Here is a 21,213-nt window from a genome sequence, read left to right on the forward strand (position 1 = left end):
GCTCTCACCTGTGCATTTGTGATGTCAGGGAGGCTAGATTCTGTTGGGATAGACAATTGGTCTTTTGGGGGGAAGGGGGGAGTTTGCACTGAACCTGTCTGCCAGGATGTTGGCAATGTCTGTGGGATCAGTGTATTTTTTGTCATTTTGTACTAACTCAGAACATATCTGGGAGTTGCCCCCCAGATTCCTGACATAACTAAAGAAGGCCTTGTGATTATCTTTAGTGTCTTGTGCAATTTTTCTTTCGAAGCTGGCCTTAGATAATTTTATGAGGGATCGTAGTTTCTTGCTAGTACTGATCAGAGATGCCTTCCCTTTTTGGGATTTTGCTCTATCATGTAGTAGCTACCTCCTTCTGTTGTATAGCTTATTTATGGCTGGGGTCCACCAGACTGGTCTCCTGCCTTTGGAGGAGTGAGTCTTGGTTTTATTTGGGATATCACGATCCATGCATTCCTGTAGGTGTCCATAGAATGCATTTGTAAAGGATTCCACTGTTTGGGCAGTATTTTCCTCTGGCCCGGTGGCTTTGAAGGATTCCACCTCTGTTTTGAGAAGTGTGAAATTTGCCTTTGAGAAAATTTTCACCGTGATTTCCTTGGCTGGGGGTGGGGATGGGATATGGATGCCCAGTGAGATTGATTTATGGTCTGATTTTACCAATGAGGGACATACCTCTGGTGTGGAAGATAGAGTCCCCATGTTGGTGATGACCAGGTCCAATATGTTATCCCCTCTTATGGGAGTGGTGACCAGTTGTTCCATAGCATTTGAGTTTATACATTTTAGGAACCGTGGGGCAAGGGTGTTGGGGCTTGAGTAGTTTTCCCAGTCGATGTTTGGGTAGTTAGACCTTCATATTCTCCAGTGTTCTCAGGAAGGCTGAGTGGGGTTCCTGAGTTTGGGAAGGTGGTTTGTAACAGGCTACAAACTGAAAGGCAGTTTTTCCCACTGTTAACTGTACATGGATGGTCTCTGATGCTTCGTGTAGTGCCACTAACCTGGAGGTATGGGTATCTCTGATGAATATGGATACTCTCCCTCCTTTTGTGGTTTGGTCCAAGTTTTGGGGCCAAAAAGCATGGTATGAGGTATAACCTTGTAGTGCTGGGGTGCTCTCTGGGGCCTTGAACCAGATCTCTGTCACTGCACAGATATCGATATTCTCCATACTGAGGAGAGCCTCGAGTGCATGCATCTTGAGGTTTAGACTTCTGGCATTGAGCAGCATTACCCTTAGTTTTTTTTTTTTTTTTCTTGTGTTGCCTATGGAGGTGGGTTTGTCTTTTGAGCCTTGCCTTAAAAAGGCACTATGGGGTGGCAAGAGCCTTAGCCAGTATTCGAAAGCCCAGCGGTGACAGGTGCAAGCCATCCCTGGCGAAGCAACGTGGCTTGTCAAGCATGTCATTCCAGGCTGACAGACACTGAATCCCCTTAGAATGACACCAATAAGCCAATTGCTAAAATGGATCATTTTGTCTTTATACTGTGGCATCATTCTTGGTGAGGACAAGATGCTACTCAAGGTTAGGGTCATACCGGTCTGGGCTACATGATCAGAGAGCTCCTCTATGTCTCTTTTCATGTAGTCCAGGGAGGTACATCTCAGGTCATTCACACCAGCATGGACAATGACAAAGTCATATTTGTACTTGCTTTGGAGTGACCTGAGTGCTTGTGTTATGTGGCGGATCCTGGCACCTGACAGGCAGCTTACAGTGACCTTCTCCTTGTTCAGTCTGGTAAGAGGGATGTCAGTGTGTCTGACAATAGAGTCCCCTATTACAAGTGTGTTAGGTGTGTTGTTTAGTCTTAAGGGCTATGGCTGTGTGACCCAGTGACTTTGTGAAATATGTGATATGTGGGTATTGTTGCGGGGTAGAGGTTGCTTGGATGTCTGCTTTGGAGGTCTCTGCTGCTTTGGCAGATTTTTTATTTAGAGCCTCCGAGTATGTTTTTGTGTGTTTATGTGTTTGGTTTGCTGATGTGATAGGTCTATGTGAGACTGGAATAGTGGTGTGTGTGGTTTCCTTCTCCTCCTGACTGACTGTGCCAGTGCTGGGTTGAGAGAGCTCAGCCTACATTTTGGCTATATAGTTGCATCTCTCACATATATTTGAATTTGATGGGAGGAGGAGAGGGTGGTCTGTGTACATAAGGCAGTTGTAACATTGCCTCAGGATACCCATATTCACCAGCTGGACAGGAGAGTAAACCCGAAACTGACTATTGGACATGCCAGAACAGTATAAGGAACAGTTTTTTGACTGATCAGAAAGGACCAATAGGGAGCCAAGTACTTATAAGGAGTATAAGAGGGTGTAGTGCTTTTGTTAGTGTTTACTTATAAGATTGCTTATAAGATCAAGTGCAGGGCTTTAGAATGAAAATAGAGTGCTTACTTTGCGATTTAGAACAGTTCTAAGGGAAAAAGTGAAGAGCAGACTTTGTGGAGCCGGGAATAGTTTAAACCTGTTTAAGCGGTGCTGCCTGATGATGCGCTCTGTGCAAAATCACGCAAAAGCAGGTTTTAAGGCAGGGAACTTGAAAGAGCTGGGAATTAGTCCAAAACGTTTCTAGGCAGTAACCACTCCTACAGAGGCAGGCAGGCTGTTCAGTGTTAATCACTGCCACTGATGAACACAGAGACTTCCCTTTAGCCCAAGCAAGCACTAGCCTCCAAGAAACTTACAAACAGTTCAGAACAGCAAATCTGTAACTGAACTTTTTTAAATTTCAGAAAGTGGGAAAAAAGCATTTTAGGGAATATCAGAATAATGACTTTTAATTAATCATTAATTAATCATTACTGACATATTAGTAAGTGTATGTGATTTACTTTACATGATGTCCCTCTATGTGCTTTCATTACATTACCATGGGGTGTGACTATACTGTATGGGACACTTGTATACATGGGTGATTTCACATGTTATATGCACTCACACTTCCATTGTAGACCATCTACACTGCCCTGGTTGACAAATATCAATTACTACACAATTTAAAATAAAAATAATACTTTTAACACTGCTTCCCATGTAAAAATAAAGTGCCTGTTTTGGTATTCAAACTGTGAATGCCTGCATGCAAAGCCAGGACATTAACCTCTATGCTATCTCAGCATTAGGAGTTTAGCTGTATATTTTTATTTATCTCCTATAGGATGTTTAAGCAATGCTGAGCAGAGAGCCATAAAGTGCACACTCGCTAAGCTATGTGTAAGTATACCCGAGAATGGAAAAAAAAATGAATCAACCCACTTTTTTACATGTATCTGTACTCCTTGTCAGTCACAGTAAGGGAAATTTTAAGGGGACACATAGGGACAGATTTTAATTATTGCTCTTACAAACTTACAAAGTGTGACTGTGGTTTTTTAGAAAATCATTGGCAGATCACTCACAGTTTAAGTCAGAACATACTGACAGACATTTGGGTTTTAGACTTCATACACTTCAGGAAATCCATGCTAATGCAAACCTTTTATTCTATCAACTTTCCTAGTTTGTAAGTGCAATATTTTAAAAATGTATCTATTTTGGGGGTTTTGTCCCCCCCCCCATTATTTATGGCTTTGTACAGCTTTAATGCTCTGGGGGGTTGAGAGGTATGAGAGGCAGGCATCTGGGCATTATTCAGAAACCTGTACAGTTGAGGAGTATGGCCGTACGGCACTCTGACAATGACAGAACATTTGGGTTTCAAACTTTGTACCCTTCAGGAAATCCGTGCTAATGCAAACCTTTTATTCTATCAACTTTCCTAGTTTGTAAGTGCAATATTTAAAAAGTATCCCTATTTTTACACTTTTGTTCCCCCATTATTTATGGCCTTGTACAGATTTCTTGCTCTAGGAGGTTGAGAAGTATGTGAGGCAGCCACCTGGGCATTCTGTGGAAACTTGTACAGTTGAGAAGTATGGCCATATGGCACTCTGACAATGCAGGGGGTGTGTAACAGAACCTGTCAAACATCTTCTGCATTATTTTCCTGCTCCCCTATCTATTTCAATGTCTGTGGACACTGTTTTACTACTTTTATTTCATTTCAGTGTCCGCGGGCACTGAAATACTTTTAAAAAGTGCTGTATGGCACTTTCTGAGTACAGGGGCATGTTAGATGTGCATGAACTACTTAAACATGCCCCCTGTACTCAGTAGTGTTTGTGTCCATTAAGCCTTAGCAGTAGCACACCTTCATTAATATGCAAGGTGTGCTGCTGTTAAGCTAAGGGTAAACAGACACAATTCACTCTGTGTAGGAATAGGCATGCTGCTGTTAAAGCTAAGGGTAAATGGATATGATTCACTCTGTGCAGGAATAGCACTATTCCTCCACAGATCGAATCCAGGGGAGCTGTCTTTTCATTGTGGTTGTGCTAGCATGGAGTTAACATATATAGAACTTAACAGGGTATGGCAATAAAGCACCACACATAAAATGTGATTTTCTGTTCTTTATTTTTGTTTCACTTTTGTTGTTTTTTACTATATTACTTTGTATATTACCAGTCACAAAAGAAAGCTGTGTGTTTTCCTTTTGCTATCAGTTTGTCAATATTTTGTGTATAGGGTTGCCACATTTTCAAATGCCCAAAGTGGGATGTTTTTTAAAGAAACATGAGATTTTACAAGACAAATCATACCCACAGCCAAAGCAAAGGACAGAACTTCACTTTTTTGCCAAAATAAAATTTTATTTTTGTAGCATTTGACTTGTTTATTCTATTTCAAATAACATTTAGGTGTTTCAGATAACTGTTTTATGTAATCTAATCTATTAAAGAAAACTTGGGAAATAATTTTGTCCTAAAATCTCTGGACATTTGCCATTTTTTAGATTTTTTTCACAGGACACAACTGCCCAAAGAGGGAAGGACAGATGGTAACCCTATTTTTGTAGTTCCCATTCCAGTATTGAAGAAATTGCTGTTAATGCAACAGAACATTGAATATTAGTGATATACAGATGGTTGATGTGTGTGATATCTACAGACCCTGATTAGGAGATTATGCCATTTCCTCAGGGATTTTATGATATAGCAGGGAGTGTGGATGGTGCAGCTCCCAATGGGAGTGTAAAAATGGCATTACCCAATGCAAGAATGCTTGCTTATTTTTTGCCTGCTATGGGCTTAATCCTCATTGCATGCATATTAGCTGTCAATTTTTTGTTCTTATTATGTTTTGATGATGACATTATGTGTCACAATGTTGTGTCCATTCAGTGTAGAGTACAACACATTTATTTATTTATTTTATTTTACATTTGTTGACCGGGCTAGTTTGGCTGGATACATGTCCATTTTCAGCAGAGGCCCGATGAGAAAAGCTCCACTATATACTGGTACATTACATAAAATACATTACTATAAGATACAACTTATAAGGATTAATGAACTAATTGAATGTAGGATATTAACAATACAGAAACATTTTTACAGAAATGTACAGTTCTTAAATTACATCATTTTTACAGAATATGTATAATACTTAAAATACCAAATACTGAGTAGAATTCCTAATCCCATGTTATTAGGAAAAGCAGGAGTAGTAATTTTAAAAAGAAAGAAAGAGGTAGCACATACAAAGGTCTATACTATATAGTATTGACAGTTATGATAATACATTTGTGCCAGGGCACCAGTTCTAAGAAATAGAATTGCACAGCAGGGAGCAAAATGTAGGTTTAAGTGAGAGGGTAGATGACAAGATCCAGAGGTGTATTGAGTAAAGAGAAAAGATGTTATAGGAAAAGTAATATCTAAGTGGATATAAGGTGAGCTACAGAGGAGGAGTGATACAAGTAGTAGAGACAAGTAGAGAAAGTAATGGACAGAGTTGTAAAGAGAGTTGGGCACTAAAGTCAGTCAGGATTAGAGCAAGGGCATAGCCAGTTGGATTTGAAATGGTACCTTAGTTGTTTCTTGAAAAGTTTTGATGAGCCTAGGGAGGTCAGTTCTATGGGAAGTTTATTCCAGTAAGAGCCAACAACATTTGTAAACAAGGAGTCACCAGCTTTATTGTGTGATTTGAGAGTAGTGACTAGCAGTTTGTTTGCTGAGCGAAGGGAAGTAAGATTCTTGTAGGGGGTGACAAGTTTATTAAGTATTAGTGTATTATTAGGGTAATGGAGAATTTTATAGGTGATAGCTAACTGGTGGAGGAGAATTAGATTTTGAAGTTCAAGCCAGCTGAGTTTTTTGAGATTATCACAATGATGGGTACGAAATGGGGAACCTGTGGCAAATCTGGCAATGTTATGGTAGGTTGTGGCAAGTTTCTGAAGGTTTGATTTTAAAAGGTTGATAAAGGATGGGGAGGCATACAGTAATGTAGAGATGAGATGAGTTTGGGCTAGAGACACCCTGCTAGTTGGTGTAAGAAAGGGCTTAAGTCTATAGAGGGCACCTATCTTTTTATTTACAGCTTTGATGGTTAGGTCGATGTGGGAATCAAAGTTCAGTTGATTATCTATTGTAAAACCTAAAAGTTTAGTTGAAAAGTCAGGTGTAATGATAGGGCCATTATCAGAAACAATAGAGAAGGAGAAGGGGGTAGACTTAAGGGTAGGTGAGAAAAGTAATAATTTGTTTTTTTTGGGCTTGAGGAGGAGACCGATATATTGGAACCATTTTTCTGCTGCTGTAAAGACTTTTTGGGTGGAAGAATGGAGTTCAGCTGGAGATCTAGCAGAGCAGATGAGAGTTGAATCATCTGCATACTGAATACATGTGGATGTTGGGAGTGAAATAGATAGGTTATTGATAAATATGGAGAAAATAAGGGGACCTAGGATGGATCCTTGAGGGACACCAATAGTGACTGGGAGCTGAGAAGATAGATGGCTTGCCCAAAGCACAGCTTGTTTTCTATCCTTCAGGTAAGAGTCAAACCAGTGCAATGCCATAGAGTCAAGTGAGAGAGATTTCAAAGTGTCTAGCAGAAGTTGATGGTTCACCATATCAAAGGCTTTAGACAGGTCGAGAAATAAAGCAGAGGAGAAAAGGTTGTTATTGCAATTCTTGTTGATATTGTCTGTGAAGGAGAGAAGATATATCACATCTATATATACTTATAGTTACAAAGCTTTGGGTGTACATTCTTTCATTATAATTTATTAATCATATTAACCAGACAGCATACACATTTTTCCCTGGGGTTCAGTGGACATTCAATTTTCTGTTTGCATTTTGACAGTTTATAAGGAATTCTACCCTTATTTTTTCTGATGTCCATTGCAGTCATTGGATCTGTATTTTGCCATGTTTGGCTCCATTTTCTTATCAAGGGTACTGCATTTTGGAAGTTTACAATTCAGGAGAGAAGATGTAATTTGAGACATTAAAGTAATGTCCACATATGACTTAGCTGGTAGCCCTTCATGCAGATATAAAGGGCACTGTGTTGCTTATCAAGAAGAGAGTGTTTTTTTTGTTTTAATCAAAACTCACTATTTATAATTTACAGACAAATATCACAGTTTTTCAGAATGTCATTGGTAAATAATTTCCCACTAGGTATGATTGTTCATAACCAAAATTAAAGTAACAGTTTTTTATCCAATGTACTACAGCTCATTATTACAATATTATTTGTACTATTCTTCATCATATTAAGATATTCTTTGATTTTTTGTTCCTTAGATTATATTTTCCACTGTGTAAATAACCTTTTCATCATTGTGTCAATTTCTTCATTTAGTACCTGCAAACATTAGATAGTGTTTCATATTTCCTGTTCAGAATTCTTTGAAATATGTCATCTTGCCCCATTATTGTCATCACAATTAACCAGAAATGGAGGGACTGCAAAAATAAGATTGGCAAAAAATATATGCTTGCACCATAGTTAGACCCCCTATTCTTTCTAATTCTTTTTAATTATTTAAAATTCCATTGATTTTTATTTAAACAAGAAGCCCATCATAGAAAACTCCATTCCCATCCATTCTGTCCCAGTCTTCTGTTGCAAGAGGAAAAGACCAGAAGTGTAGTGACCCACCTTCCTTAATATCACTGATTTTATTAAATGCACATTCTTCCTATATTTCACACTGTAAGCCTTCAACATTTTAAATATACCTTCCCTGTTGTTATTTTTTAATATATTACCTAATTCTGTCTTCACAGTCTCTTTGCTACAAATTTTGTCTCCAGTATGTTGGTCTCCCTTATATATTAAAATATCTTTCTTATCCAAATTGACCCTACCTGCCATTTTGTCTTATTTCTGTTCAGCTTTTTTTTTTTCCAAAATCTCTTTATTTCAATTTTCTTTTTTCAAATAATAACAACAATATGGAACTCAAAAACACAAGTAAACAATACAAATACCTATCTAAAGAAAAGAGACAACACTCTCGTTCTGAGAAAATTATACATATATGTATATATATATATATATATATATATATATATATATATATATATATATATATATATATACATATATATAAAATATATACACAAGAAGTCATTACATCGTCAAGTAAAGTATGAGAATTCTTACGTTCATTTGGTCTCATAAGGGATAGTTAGAATGGGGATAGTCTATATATAAAGTAAAAATAGAAATTTAACCATTTATGTGTATGTTTAGGGAAAATATCTAGTTACACATATACTAAGAAAAGGGAGAAGATGCAAGAAAGACAGGTTATACTACATTCATTTCTTATTTAAAGGTTAGCAGTATGTAGGCAAATTTTATTTGTCAAGAATTATATCTAGCAAGTAACCCCAATATTTTTGGTAATAGCGTTTGTTTTTTTGTTTTTGAATAAATTAATTTGTGAGATGAGATATATTTGATAGCAAGATTGCTAAAATGTTCCCATGTAATTGGTGACATGACAATCCAATTCTTTGTAATAAAGAATTTAATAAGGGTACACATCGTAATAAAGACATGTTTTAATATTTTTGGGAGTTGATTGATATTAATGTACAATATAGCTGTCTCCCAAGTAAGGGTTGATTTTTCATATCCCATCTTCTCTAATCTTACTCTCAAGGAACACCATAAGTTGTGTATCTTAGTACAGCTCCACATTACATGTAAAATATCAGCTGTTTGATCCGGACAATGGGGACATATAGGCAAAAAGTTAGGATTGAATTTATTTAATTTAGATAAGGTATAATATAGATTATTATTTACCATAATTTGTGTATATAACAGCTTCTTGAAAGGAATGAATTTGATTGTATTTTCAATTGCTAGTTTCTTATTTTCTTCAGTCAGTGATTGATTTTTCATTTGCCAATAGTTTGAAAATAATAAAGAATTCTGATGTTTTGCACTCATTACAATTTTATAAGTCCTAAAAATTGTTTTCCCTTTAATCACAAGATTTTCAAGTATTAATTTAACTAAATCTATGTGCTGTAAGTCAGTGTGTATTTGTGAGAATTTAGCATTTATAAGATGATGAAGTTGGTTAAGGATAATACTATATTTCATAGGAAGTTTGAGTTCAAGTCTCATTTGCCCCGTGTTAGAGTCTTTCCATTGGTATATTGGTATATATCCCATATTGTGTAGTCTTTTATCAGGGGGTAGTTTGTTAGATTTACTGGTTTATTATTTATTAGTAAAGTAGGATTTAGGTGTAACGGTTGTATAAGGGCAAAAGTGTCAGCTAATTACAATGATTTAAATAGTTTCTCTGTTGTAAGAATCATGTTTTTAATTAGTGGGTGTAAATTCTTTGTGTATATGCTAGCCTGGTTTAAATTCAAGAATGGTAAGGATTTGATATTACAGCAAAGGGATTTCAACTGTTCATACCAAATGTTGGTCCACTGGGGTGTCCAAGTATTTATATATATATAGTTTATTATTTGTATTAGTCTGTATACAGTAATTATACTATAGTAAAGCTTAAAATCAGGTAACCCCAATCCCCCTTATCTTTGGCGAGTATAAGTTTTGCATATTTAATTCTGGTAGATTTGGGATACCATACGAATCTTGATATAACTTTTTCCATGACAAGGAAGAAGTTTTGGGGAATATTTGAAAAGGTATAATTTAATTGAAAGAGTATTCTTGGTAGAAAATTAATCTTGACAACACTAGCTTTTGACAGTAGAGACATATTAATGTTCTTCCATCTATCCATATCGTTTTGAATGTTAGTCTATGTAGTTAGTAGGTTATTGTTTATAATATCTTTGAAGTCTGAAGTAAATATTATTCCTAGATATTTTATCTGGTAGTTTATTTTGATCTCACTCATAGGAAAGTACAATTCTTTATGCTCTATAGGATTGAGGGGAAATAAGTGTGACTTGTTTAAATTTAAATTATAATTTGAAATTACCGAGAACTCATCAATAACTTTAAGTATTTTTGGGAGGTCAGTAGTGGGGAGTTGGAAGTATATATTTAAGTCATCAGCAAAGGCCAAGTATATAAGATTTGTATTGTGGATTCTGGGAATATGATGAAAGTTTTTTTGGGAAATAAACAGAAGGAGGGGTTCTAGATAAAGATTAAATAGGTATGGCAAAATAGGACATCCTTGCCTTGTACCACTGGATAAGAGTATATGGTTAGTGATAAGTTTATTTACCTGTATAGTGGTAGAAGCTTTCTGATACGGAGCCTGGATCATTTTAATGAATTCTTGAGGAAAACCATATAAAGGCAGTATATTAAAATGAAAGTGTAAGTTTACTCTATCAAAAGCTTTAGTTGCATCTACTGTAAGGGCATATCTGGGGCATTTATCCCTATTAAGTAGTCTTACAATGGTATCTAAAAGGAGGGTGTCATCACTTGTTTGCCTGTTTGTCATAAAGCCCATTTGTTGTTGGGAAATAATAGAGGGGAGTATATTCTTAACTCTATTTGCTATAACATGGGCTAATATCTTAAGATCAGTGTTTATGAGGGCTATTGGTCTATAATTTGCTGGATCTTTTGGGCCAGAATGCGGTTTAGGAATCAACACTGTCATGGAGTTATTTAAGTATTTGTCTGTTATACCATATTGTATTATATAGTTGAAAACTTTTAATAACACTTTGGAGATAGGTTCCATGAATAGCTTATAAAAATCCAATGTGTATCCATCAGGCCCAGGGGATTTACCTAATTTTAGTTTGTTTATTGCAGCTTTTATCTCTTTTAAATGTAACAGTGATTTTAAGAGTTTCCTTTGATCGTCTGTAATTTGTGGAAAGTTTATATTATGTATAAAATCCTCAAATCTGTCTGTAGATGATGATAAGGGTATATTGTATAATTTCTTATAAATATATTCAAAAGCATCTACTATATCTTGATCTTTATATTTCACCTGTCCTTCATATTTTATTTATTTGATCCTAGGAGGTCCACTTTTTATGTTAATTAGTTTAGCTAGGAATTTTGATGGTGTTTGAGCCCATTTTGAATATTGACATATTGACCTTAATTCTAAGAAGGAGATATTTTCTAAATAGTGTTTGTGTAATTGTTTTGCCAATCAATTATTTTTTCCTCAAGTTCTTTAGAATATTTTTCCTAAAGTCCTAGTTTAGCAGTGTTTATTTGACACTCTAGTTCATTCTAAAAGATTGTTATACTTTTTTTTTGAGCCATGCAGATTTTTGAATACTAATACCCCTGATGACCAACTTGGTAGCCGCCCATTGTATGTCATATGGAATTTGATCGGTTATAAAATAATTTTGAAGTTGGGCTAGCACATTCTGAATTTCTTGTGTAGATTCTTGGTTTTGTATAATTTAAGGATTTAACGTCCAGGTATTGAAATAGGAAATATTTTGTTTATGAGCTTGAAAGTTTATTAAAAGTCTAATTTTGAAATGTTCTGAAAGAGTTCTAGGTGATACAGCATAATTTAATGTGTTAGAAAGGAAAGCAAGGGAAATTAGAAAAGCATCTATCCTGGACCAAGTTTTATGAGTGGCTGAAAAGAAAGTGAATCTTGATATTGTTTTATCATATTGAAATTTAACATAAGGGTCAACTACTTCAAATGTATTTTGTAATTCTTCAAGTGCTGTAGTGGTAGATTGTGACTGTCTGTTTTTATTATGTGATCTAGCCTTATCTAGATTTAGCAAAGCATTCCAGTCCCCACCTACAATAAACAGATAATTTGGTTATTTGGCTAATATATTAAAGATTTCATAAATGAAGAGCTGTTGATTTGAGCAGGGGCTATATATATATATATATATATTAAGAAAGGGTAATGGTTTGTTTAAAGTATGATATTCAGTAGTAAATAATACCTATCTTCTCTTTGAGTCAGCTTCATAGGAAGTAATCTCTCCTTGGAAGGATTTATTTACTATAATGGCCACTCCCCTGGACAAATAACTCTAATTTGCAGCAACTATTGTTTTAACCCATTTTCTTTTCCTTTCCTTAACCCAAAGTTGGTCATCTAAGTGAGTTTCTTGCAAGAAAGTTATATCAGCCTTAGTTTGGTATGTGAGCTGCATGATTAAATTTCTTTTCTTTTTATCTACCATCCCTTTAACATTCCAAGAGTCTATGGTTATCATTTTTTATTAATATTGTTGAAGTTTCTTATTAGTTGATACACAAAAATACAGTTATAAACATTTTCTGTTAGTGTATTTATCTTAAGAATAAATGTTGTGACTTCTATACTACTAAACTCCAAATAGGTGGCTACCCATCCCTCTGTATTTGTAAATGTGCATGAGTTAAGAAACTAAAAGAAACTATTATTTTTAACAACAAGGAGTAGATATATATCAGAGGGATGTCAATAATACCCATACTGTTCCAAATGCGAACAGTAATCATCTAACAGACTGTGCCCATCCAGCTCCTTTTATTTATATACTGCATATTCATTTTCAGACTTCTTAAAATATTATATTAATTGTACCCTTAGATATTATATAGAGAGAAAAGGAAAAGTAGTTTTTATAAAAAGTTTTGTAGTAACAGCAACATATTATAATTCTTAACATTTCAAGAGTTATTAAAGAGTTAACAAAACAATATTTTCAAAAACCAAGTGCAATATATGTATATTTAAAGAAGGCATCATTTTAAAAATTCAACATTTGCATTATTCTTGCTAACAGCAACTAACTGTGGTTCTTTAAAATGTATTGGAAACCATACAAGCAATCATTGTGAACTCATATTATTAATTAACCAGTGCCATCTACTGGACAAAGAGGGGGAAAAAAAGGAAAAAAGTTTTTGTACCTTGCTCATAGACACCTTTAAACGTAACTCAATGGTTATGCCAGTAGAATAATGATTATACATTTTAAACATTTAAATAAGGCAGCACTTTAAAATTCAACAACATCTGCCTTATTCTTACTAACAGCAACTAACTGTGGTTCTTTAAAATGTACTGGAACTTCATTTAACTTTGCACTGGCAAAAGCCATATAGATCCATAATTGTGTACTCATATATTAATAATTAACCAGTGCCATCTACTTGAACAAACAGAGAGAAAAGAAAAACATTGGGCAGGATTCACGAAGCCTCCGTGTAAGAGTTATAACTCTTACACGGAGGCTGCAGTTAAACGGAGTGATGTCAGCATGCTCTGCATATTCATGAGAGCATGCTGAATCTCACCTAAGGCTAACACGGTCTGTGGAAGACAGTAGGGGGCGTGTCCATAGGCCGAGCCCTGCAAGCGGACACACCCCCAGAAGAGTAAAAGTGCCCAAAGTAACCACCCACGACAGAGTCCATGGAAATGTGAATAAACACAACACAACACATGTCCCCACAGACTATGAACATAAATTATATAAATGAACATGTTATATATTTTTTTTAAATCGTAAAGTTGTTTGCCCGTGAGTGCGCTCATTTGCGCGGGCGTGCCCGTAGCTTAACCACAGTTAGCAGTCAGTGGAAAAGCATATAAGAACTAAATATGCAAAGTAAGCCAAGAAGCAATAGCGTAGCGGTAGAGACGTCGGCTGAAGAGCAGGCATCCATGGTTCGAGCCCCCACAACATCAATTTTTATTTTTAGTAAAATAAGCATGAAACAAGTCCCTGACAAATATGTACACATATAAAATCATATTTTATGTAAAATGTAATGAAATAGTCCATTTATTTTGAAGAAATGTGAGAAAACAAAACAATAAAAAATGCGAGATGTGCCCTATAGCTGAGCTACAGTTTAACAAGGTGAATGCATCTGCCCGTAGGTGAGCAGTGGTTTAACATGTGCAAAATGAGTGCCCGTAGGTGAGCAGTGGTTTAACACGCTGAAACTCTGTTCCCTGAGCTGAGCTGAGCGTAATATGCGTGCTGACAGCCAAATGGGGTGTAAACCAGCGTAACCCATTTGTGCGGAGCTGCGCACCGCGCTAACAAGCTAACCGGCGGGCAACGTTGAGCAAGCTGTAACAAAACTGCCTTTACACAGACACACCCCCTGGCCTGTCTAGACAGTTATAAAATATAAAAAGCAGTGGCCAGGTTTGAAGCCAGGATACCATGCATAGTCAAGGTACTGAACCACTAAGCCACAGCAGCTGTATTTAGAAATGCAGTAATAGCAAATATATAGGAATGAATAGAAAGTGGTGCATGACAGAGCAAGTTTTGTGAAGTTGATACAATTCCAAAATGGCCAATCACAGATAAGTGCGGGAAAAACGGCATATATAAGCCCCATAGGTGGGAATACACAGCATAAACGATTGTAGAACTGACTTGCAGCCAGAATGTCAGGAGTAGGAGAGGGTAGTTGCTTTTGAGCACAGAGGTGGGGAGTTGAGGAGTCCAGATACATGGTCTGGCTCCTAGTCCACAATCATGAGGCCCAACTCATGCAGGGCCAGGTCCTGTGGGGAGCATATAGGGCTGAGGCGTGGGACCGGTTGGCTCATGATCTCACCAGTGCCACAGGGATTCCAAGGACTGGTGAGCAGGTCCGTCACCACCATGCGGACCTGAAGAGATACAAGCAGGACCAATTGAACCTTTGGATCTAGGGGGCCTGGCAAATGCCCAACGCCCCACTACTGAGTAAGTTACATTTAATTATGTATGTAAGAAATTAAACTAGCTGATATTATGGAGATGTGTATTCCAATATTACTTTATTAAATTTATATTACAGCTGCAGGTGTCTGTTCTGCGAACCGCAGAGCCTATGGTGATAGGCTGGTGCGGTTGCGCCACCAGGCAGGTCAGTAATCCACTACCAGTAACTGTAAAGAAATATAAAAGTATGACAGTTAGCAAAAGAGTGCAGTGTAGTCACTAAGTAATAAAATGTGTAAGTAACAGTTGAAAAGTGTTTGCAAGTATTGCTTGATTACAAAAGTGTGTTGCAGTCTGTAATCCAAACAGAAAAATGAAAATGTCTGAAATAAAGTCTGAAATAAAGATGCCCCACCTGTAATATAATAGTATACAACCTGCAGCAGGCTAAAAAGTACAGCTGCAGAAGATGAGCAAATCACATGTGTGAAATATATCCCTGTTGAAATACTGAAACATGACAGAAGTGAGACTGCTGGAAAGGATTGCAACAACTACAGGTAAAACATGTCAATAAAGCCTAGAAGTAAGTACCATCCTGAAAAGTAAAATGAAAACAAGTGAGAGAGTGTGAGAAAGAGTTATGAATCCACCAATAAAGTAGTAATAACCCCTGAATAAAGTATACTTCAGTCAGTACAGAATGAAATGAATGTGACAAGTAGAACCAAACTGCGAAATGTGTTCAAAGTGTTGCTGCAGCTGGAATGTGTATCCCAAAATCTGGATATGTTGCTCTCTGTCTGCAATATGCAGATAGTATGATTGTCTGAAATACCAAACATCCACAGTTGTTTATAGCTATATAAAGCAAATGTAGCAGGATGATGTAGCTGAACAAAGCCAGATATGAACGTGTATGAATAACAATAAAATGTATATTGATGTAGCAGTAACAGTCCTATCACCAAATTGAAGTAGTTATCATATAGGAAACTGTAGTTAGAACAGTAGTGTGTATATATCTGTAGCTATTAGAAATGTACAGCATATGTATTGGTATTCGAAGGTTTTAATAATATTTTCTTCACCCCACCCTATAACCACATATAATCCATTCCACGTGAAATTGGTATGTGCAATCACAATTAACATCCCTGGACATTTGTCCTGTTGGGTCATAAATATTCGCATGTACGTTGATGCATCTGCCCTGTTCATACATCCAAACCTGATGGCCTGTTGCCATCAATCAACCCTGCATGTTGTTGGACTGTGTATTGCTGTTCAAATTAAGCATGTGTTATGCTCGCTGTTCAATGGTGTGAATATCTGGGTGTTTGGTTAATGGGAATACTAATGCATGCTGTTACAAATAATTGCTAATGGTATTGTATGTTACTAACCCAAACTGTCATGAAATAATGCAAAACATAGGACGACAGGGAAGGCGGGTTCCAGCGGACCCACCTCTCCCACCTCAGCTGGTGAATGCACCTGGCACTAGTGCCCAGTCTGGACCCTCCTCCAGTGGCCCTGTGCCACCTGCAGGTGGAAGCGCTGCAGGGGATGGGGCCCGTCCCCCCCTCTACAAGCATGGCCGGAGGAGAACCACCACTCACCCTCCATAGCGTCCGGACTGTGTTGCGTAGGGAGATCCTGGACTCTGTTCTTGAGCCCCTACGCCAGCTTGAGGCACAGGTGGCACAACTTACGGGCATGCCTGTTGCCCGGCCTACACAGCACCCAGCACAGCTCTGTCCTGGGCAGTGAAGGAATAGTGGCAACTGCCCATGGGTGGGGATATCAGTTCCACTGTTGCCATCTGTGGGCTCATGGGCTCTGGATATCCAAACATCCATCCCCGTCAATTGTGTAACCCCCCCCACACGTGTCATACACTGCCCCTGTATGCGTCTTGTTTGTCTTGCCTGTTGACCTACCTAACCTACCTCCCCAGCTATACCGACTTCCTTCACCTGACATACCACTCTCACCTGAAAAAAAAAAAAAAAGGGCACTCTGTACCCACAAAAAAATTACGCCCCATAAACAGCTGCCCATTCCGCACATATGTCTGCTGGACATGGAAACTATCAATTACAATTGGCTGTACAACAAGTATTATTGTTGTCCTGACAACTCTCTCAGGGGTGGAAGGTTTCAAATGTCACACCAAATTACATACATATGCACAGCTGTTGCTGATGAAGAAATGGGCAGCTATGGGCCTTACCTACATCCCTCCTGCAAAACCTGAGCTTGTTTCCCTACTGTCTTACCCTCTTTGTGACCCCTTTTTCACCACTTTCCTGTCTCCCCATTTTCATTTCTTTCAAAGAAAATAGCGTAGGTGTGCGCAAGAGTAAGCACGTTTAAGCAGTTGTAAGCGGGTGTACGCGTCTGTGCGCGGAGCTAAACGCCAGTGTGCATGCGTGAGCTCCGCGCAAACCAGCGCTAACCCGGTTACAACTGCTTAAAACTGCCTTAGCCACTCTGATTGACAGGTCCTGTAGTCAGTTCAAAAGCAAAATAAAATCCCACTGTCAGTCCCGAACCCAGGACACAGTAGTCTGCATGACTTACCACTAAGCCATGACTGTTATACAAGAACATTGTGCTAAAATAAATATATCATGTAATAGTAGGAATGAATGTAAAGGGAATATAGGATGTGTAGTACACAAATCATGTCATGTATATTTACTGTCAAATCTAGTGGATATCTATGATAGTAGTGTGTGAACAGAAACAGCCATGCTAGTTGGTAGCTAGTAGGTAATAATGTCACTGTAGCACCTTGCAAGCCACACACATACTCACAGCAAGATAATCACTGCCCATACCCCACAACCTGTTACAGGAACACATCCGGACCAACTAATAAAATGTGTGGAGCAGAGGGACAAAACCAGGGACACATTACAAATAATGTTACAACAAACTTAGACAGTTCAGAGAGTAACAGGTTCTGCATTTTGTGGGATGTTTGGAAGGGTATGAAGTCTGAAACTTAAATGTTTGTCACTATATTCTGTCTTGAGCCCAGAGTGATTTGCCAGAAAAAGCTGTGCATGTGATATTGACCAAAATATGAGGCAGAAATGTGGACAACCTGCTAATATTTGTACACATGAGAGGTCTGACACCACCATATTTGAATAGTTAAGAGCCTAGACATAGCAACAGTGACTGAGTTACAGGGATGCCCCACAGACCCCATGTGAAATGTACAAACAGTAGGCAGAAAGGTGTTACAACACATGCAATGGTAATTATGAAGTCCTGAAAGTATGCACCACTTGCATGGCAGAAAAAGTGTAGTAATACATATGCTCATGCTATCCCACAGTCACAACTGCAGCATACCAGACAATTTAATGGGTGTACCCCACTAATATGTACCATTCCATGAGGCAGATAACAGATGCACCTGAGAGTCTCTGGGGCCTGCTCAGCAGCATACTCAAATACCCTAATAGTTGTCAAGGCCCACACCATGGCCAGACCACACTGCATGCTGTAACACCCTAGCAGATATAGCAAGCATTCCAAGGTGTGAATGTACATGGAAAATAGGAAAGCCACAGCAGCACACTACAGTCAGGACACCTAGCAGGCATACAAGTAGAGACTGTAAAGGGTAAATATTGAAGCCATAGCAACAAAGTGCAAGAGCCACTGCTATACACCAGTTACACCACATGTCCCACAGGAAAGCACACACACACACATTAACAGTAGTAGTAGTCGTAGGTGTAAGTGTACATACACAGTTAGTACAGGAAACTGGAGAAATGAATGGAGAAATGTTAATCTACAACACAGCTAGAAATGTTAATCTACAACACAGCTGGAAATATGGGAGAGATACCAACCTTTACACTCACAGAACATTGTCCACAACATACCAGCATGGTCCCTGCCCTTAAAATCCGAAAGGGCTACGCCCATCTCACATACCTTTTTATAGCACTGTTCTGAAATCACAGTGAGAACTGCAATCAGTACACAACTGGCTGCATGCAATTAGCAAATTCTGGCTAGCAATTGGTGCAGAGGCCATCACATGGACATATGCAGATACCTACAAAAGCATGCTGTACTCCCAGTCCACACATGCAATACTTTCATTGCACCCTGAGGAGGAAGTGAGAGACAGACAGAGAGAGAGAGAGAGAGAGAGAGAGAGACAGAGACAGAGACAGAGACTGAGACAGAGAAAAACAAAATTAAACATACACAAACAAAACCGGTCAGCAACAGCCACCTGAAAGCTGACAACTGGCAAGTGGAGCAGCAGGACACAAAACCAGATGGCAACATAAGCAGCTGTGACAAACACAGGTAATGTAAAGTAATACTATAAAGGTCTACATACTGTGAACACTCCATATGTGTCATTGGTCTGTATCCATATGTATATGAAGATGTGCAAAGGGCAGGGGACATACAGCAACTATCCGTGAAGGCTGTACATACATTTGTATGTGGGAGCATCTATGTGCACATATCAATGTAGGTTGAATGTAGGTTGTAGTGCAATGTACAAAGTAGGTTTCACAGTTAAGTATGTTTAGCAGTATGTTAGTGTGTGTATACAGTATGGTAAACAAACATGTTGATATACCTATCTATCATATGGATATGTATGTATGTCAAAATATGTATGTATGTATATATATATATATATATATATATATATATATATATATATATATATATATATATATATATATATATATATATATATATATATATAAATATATATATATATATATATATATATATATATATATATATATATATATATATATATAGACAGGCAGTATTTACCATTGAGACCCAGAAAGCTCCTGGGTGGTGTAACTCAGCCTCGCTGTGCTCGCTGGCCCGCCTCCCTACCCTGCCCCTTATCCCACCCGCCCACTATCCCTATATTTAACAGCTCAACAACCACACCTCATCAGCCTTAGAACCTATCAAACTAGTCCACCCATTAACTAAATCTCCTCCCATAATCCCAATATTCAATTAACACTTATCATTCAAATTCTTGGACCCACCTATCTTAGTATACTATCCTGCCTCTTAATATGTCAAAAACAAAGAATCTTTTTATTCCTCTTACACTACCACTTATAATCATCCCTTACTTACTATCTAGCTATGAAAACCTTGAACTCATAGGATTTCACTACCCAAAGGGACAAACTTGTATTGCCACAAATCAGCTCCCTAACAAACCTACTCCTCTTTATCACCCTTTAAGGACCCCAAGTACTTACAGTACCCACCTCACCCAACTACACCCAAAGGGCCCAACAACAAAACACGGGCAAAAGATACTATATAAACTTCAAAAACTCTTAGACCAACTAATAAAATGTATCACTAAAGATGGTGATATACACCCAAACCCAGGCCCAACCCGTCACCCCAACTCTGTCACCCCAACTTTAGCCCAAAGGTCAACTACCTCCCTTCTTATCTTCCATCTCAACCTAAGAAGCATCAACAATAAACTCCATAATCTCCATACCATGCTAGCCACTCATTTCCTGATATTATGTGTCTAACAAACATGGCTCAAACCAGTCACCAAAGATGAAGAAATTCTTCCACCTGGATATAATATCTTAAGGGTTGATCGAGCAAACAAAAGGGGTGGCGGTATAGCTGTTTTATACAAAAGTTCACTTAATATCATAATGCATCCTATCCAACCACCTAAAATTGCTAATGCAGAGTCAATAGCCCTAAAATATGTTTAAACAACCAAAAAGTATTAACCTTTTGTAATTTATATCCCACCTGGGAACAATGTAGAAACTATGGAACAAACATTAAACTGGTTATCCACTAACTATCCTCAAGAAACCTTTGTACTAGGCGATGTCAACATTGATTGGACCCAGTGCTCCGCATAGACTAACCCCATACCCATTAACCTGTATGGATTCTCCCAAAATATAATCTCTACAACAAGAGTAGGAAATGCCCACCAAAAAGAGAGTATACTTGACTGGATTCTTACCAATAATCCCACCCATAAATATACCACTGGGACCCTTCCCAACGATCTTAGTGACCATCTTGTCACTTTCATAATAAAACACAAATTTTCTAACAATAACCTTCCCTTACACAAACTTGTTAGAAATAAGAAGAAATTTGTATCAACCCAATTTGTAGCTGAACTAAAATCTTGTAACTGGTCTAAGCTAAAAACTTTGCCC

Source organism: Protopterus annectens, chromosome 4.part0 (assembly GCF_019279795.1).
Source record: "Protopterus annectens isolate FY-2018-M chromosome 4.part0, PAN1.0, whole genome shotgun sequence".
NCBI lineage: Eukaryota > Metazoa > Chordata > Ceratodontiformes > Protopteridae > Protopterus > Protopterus annectens.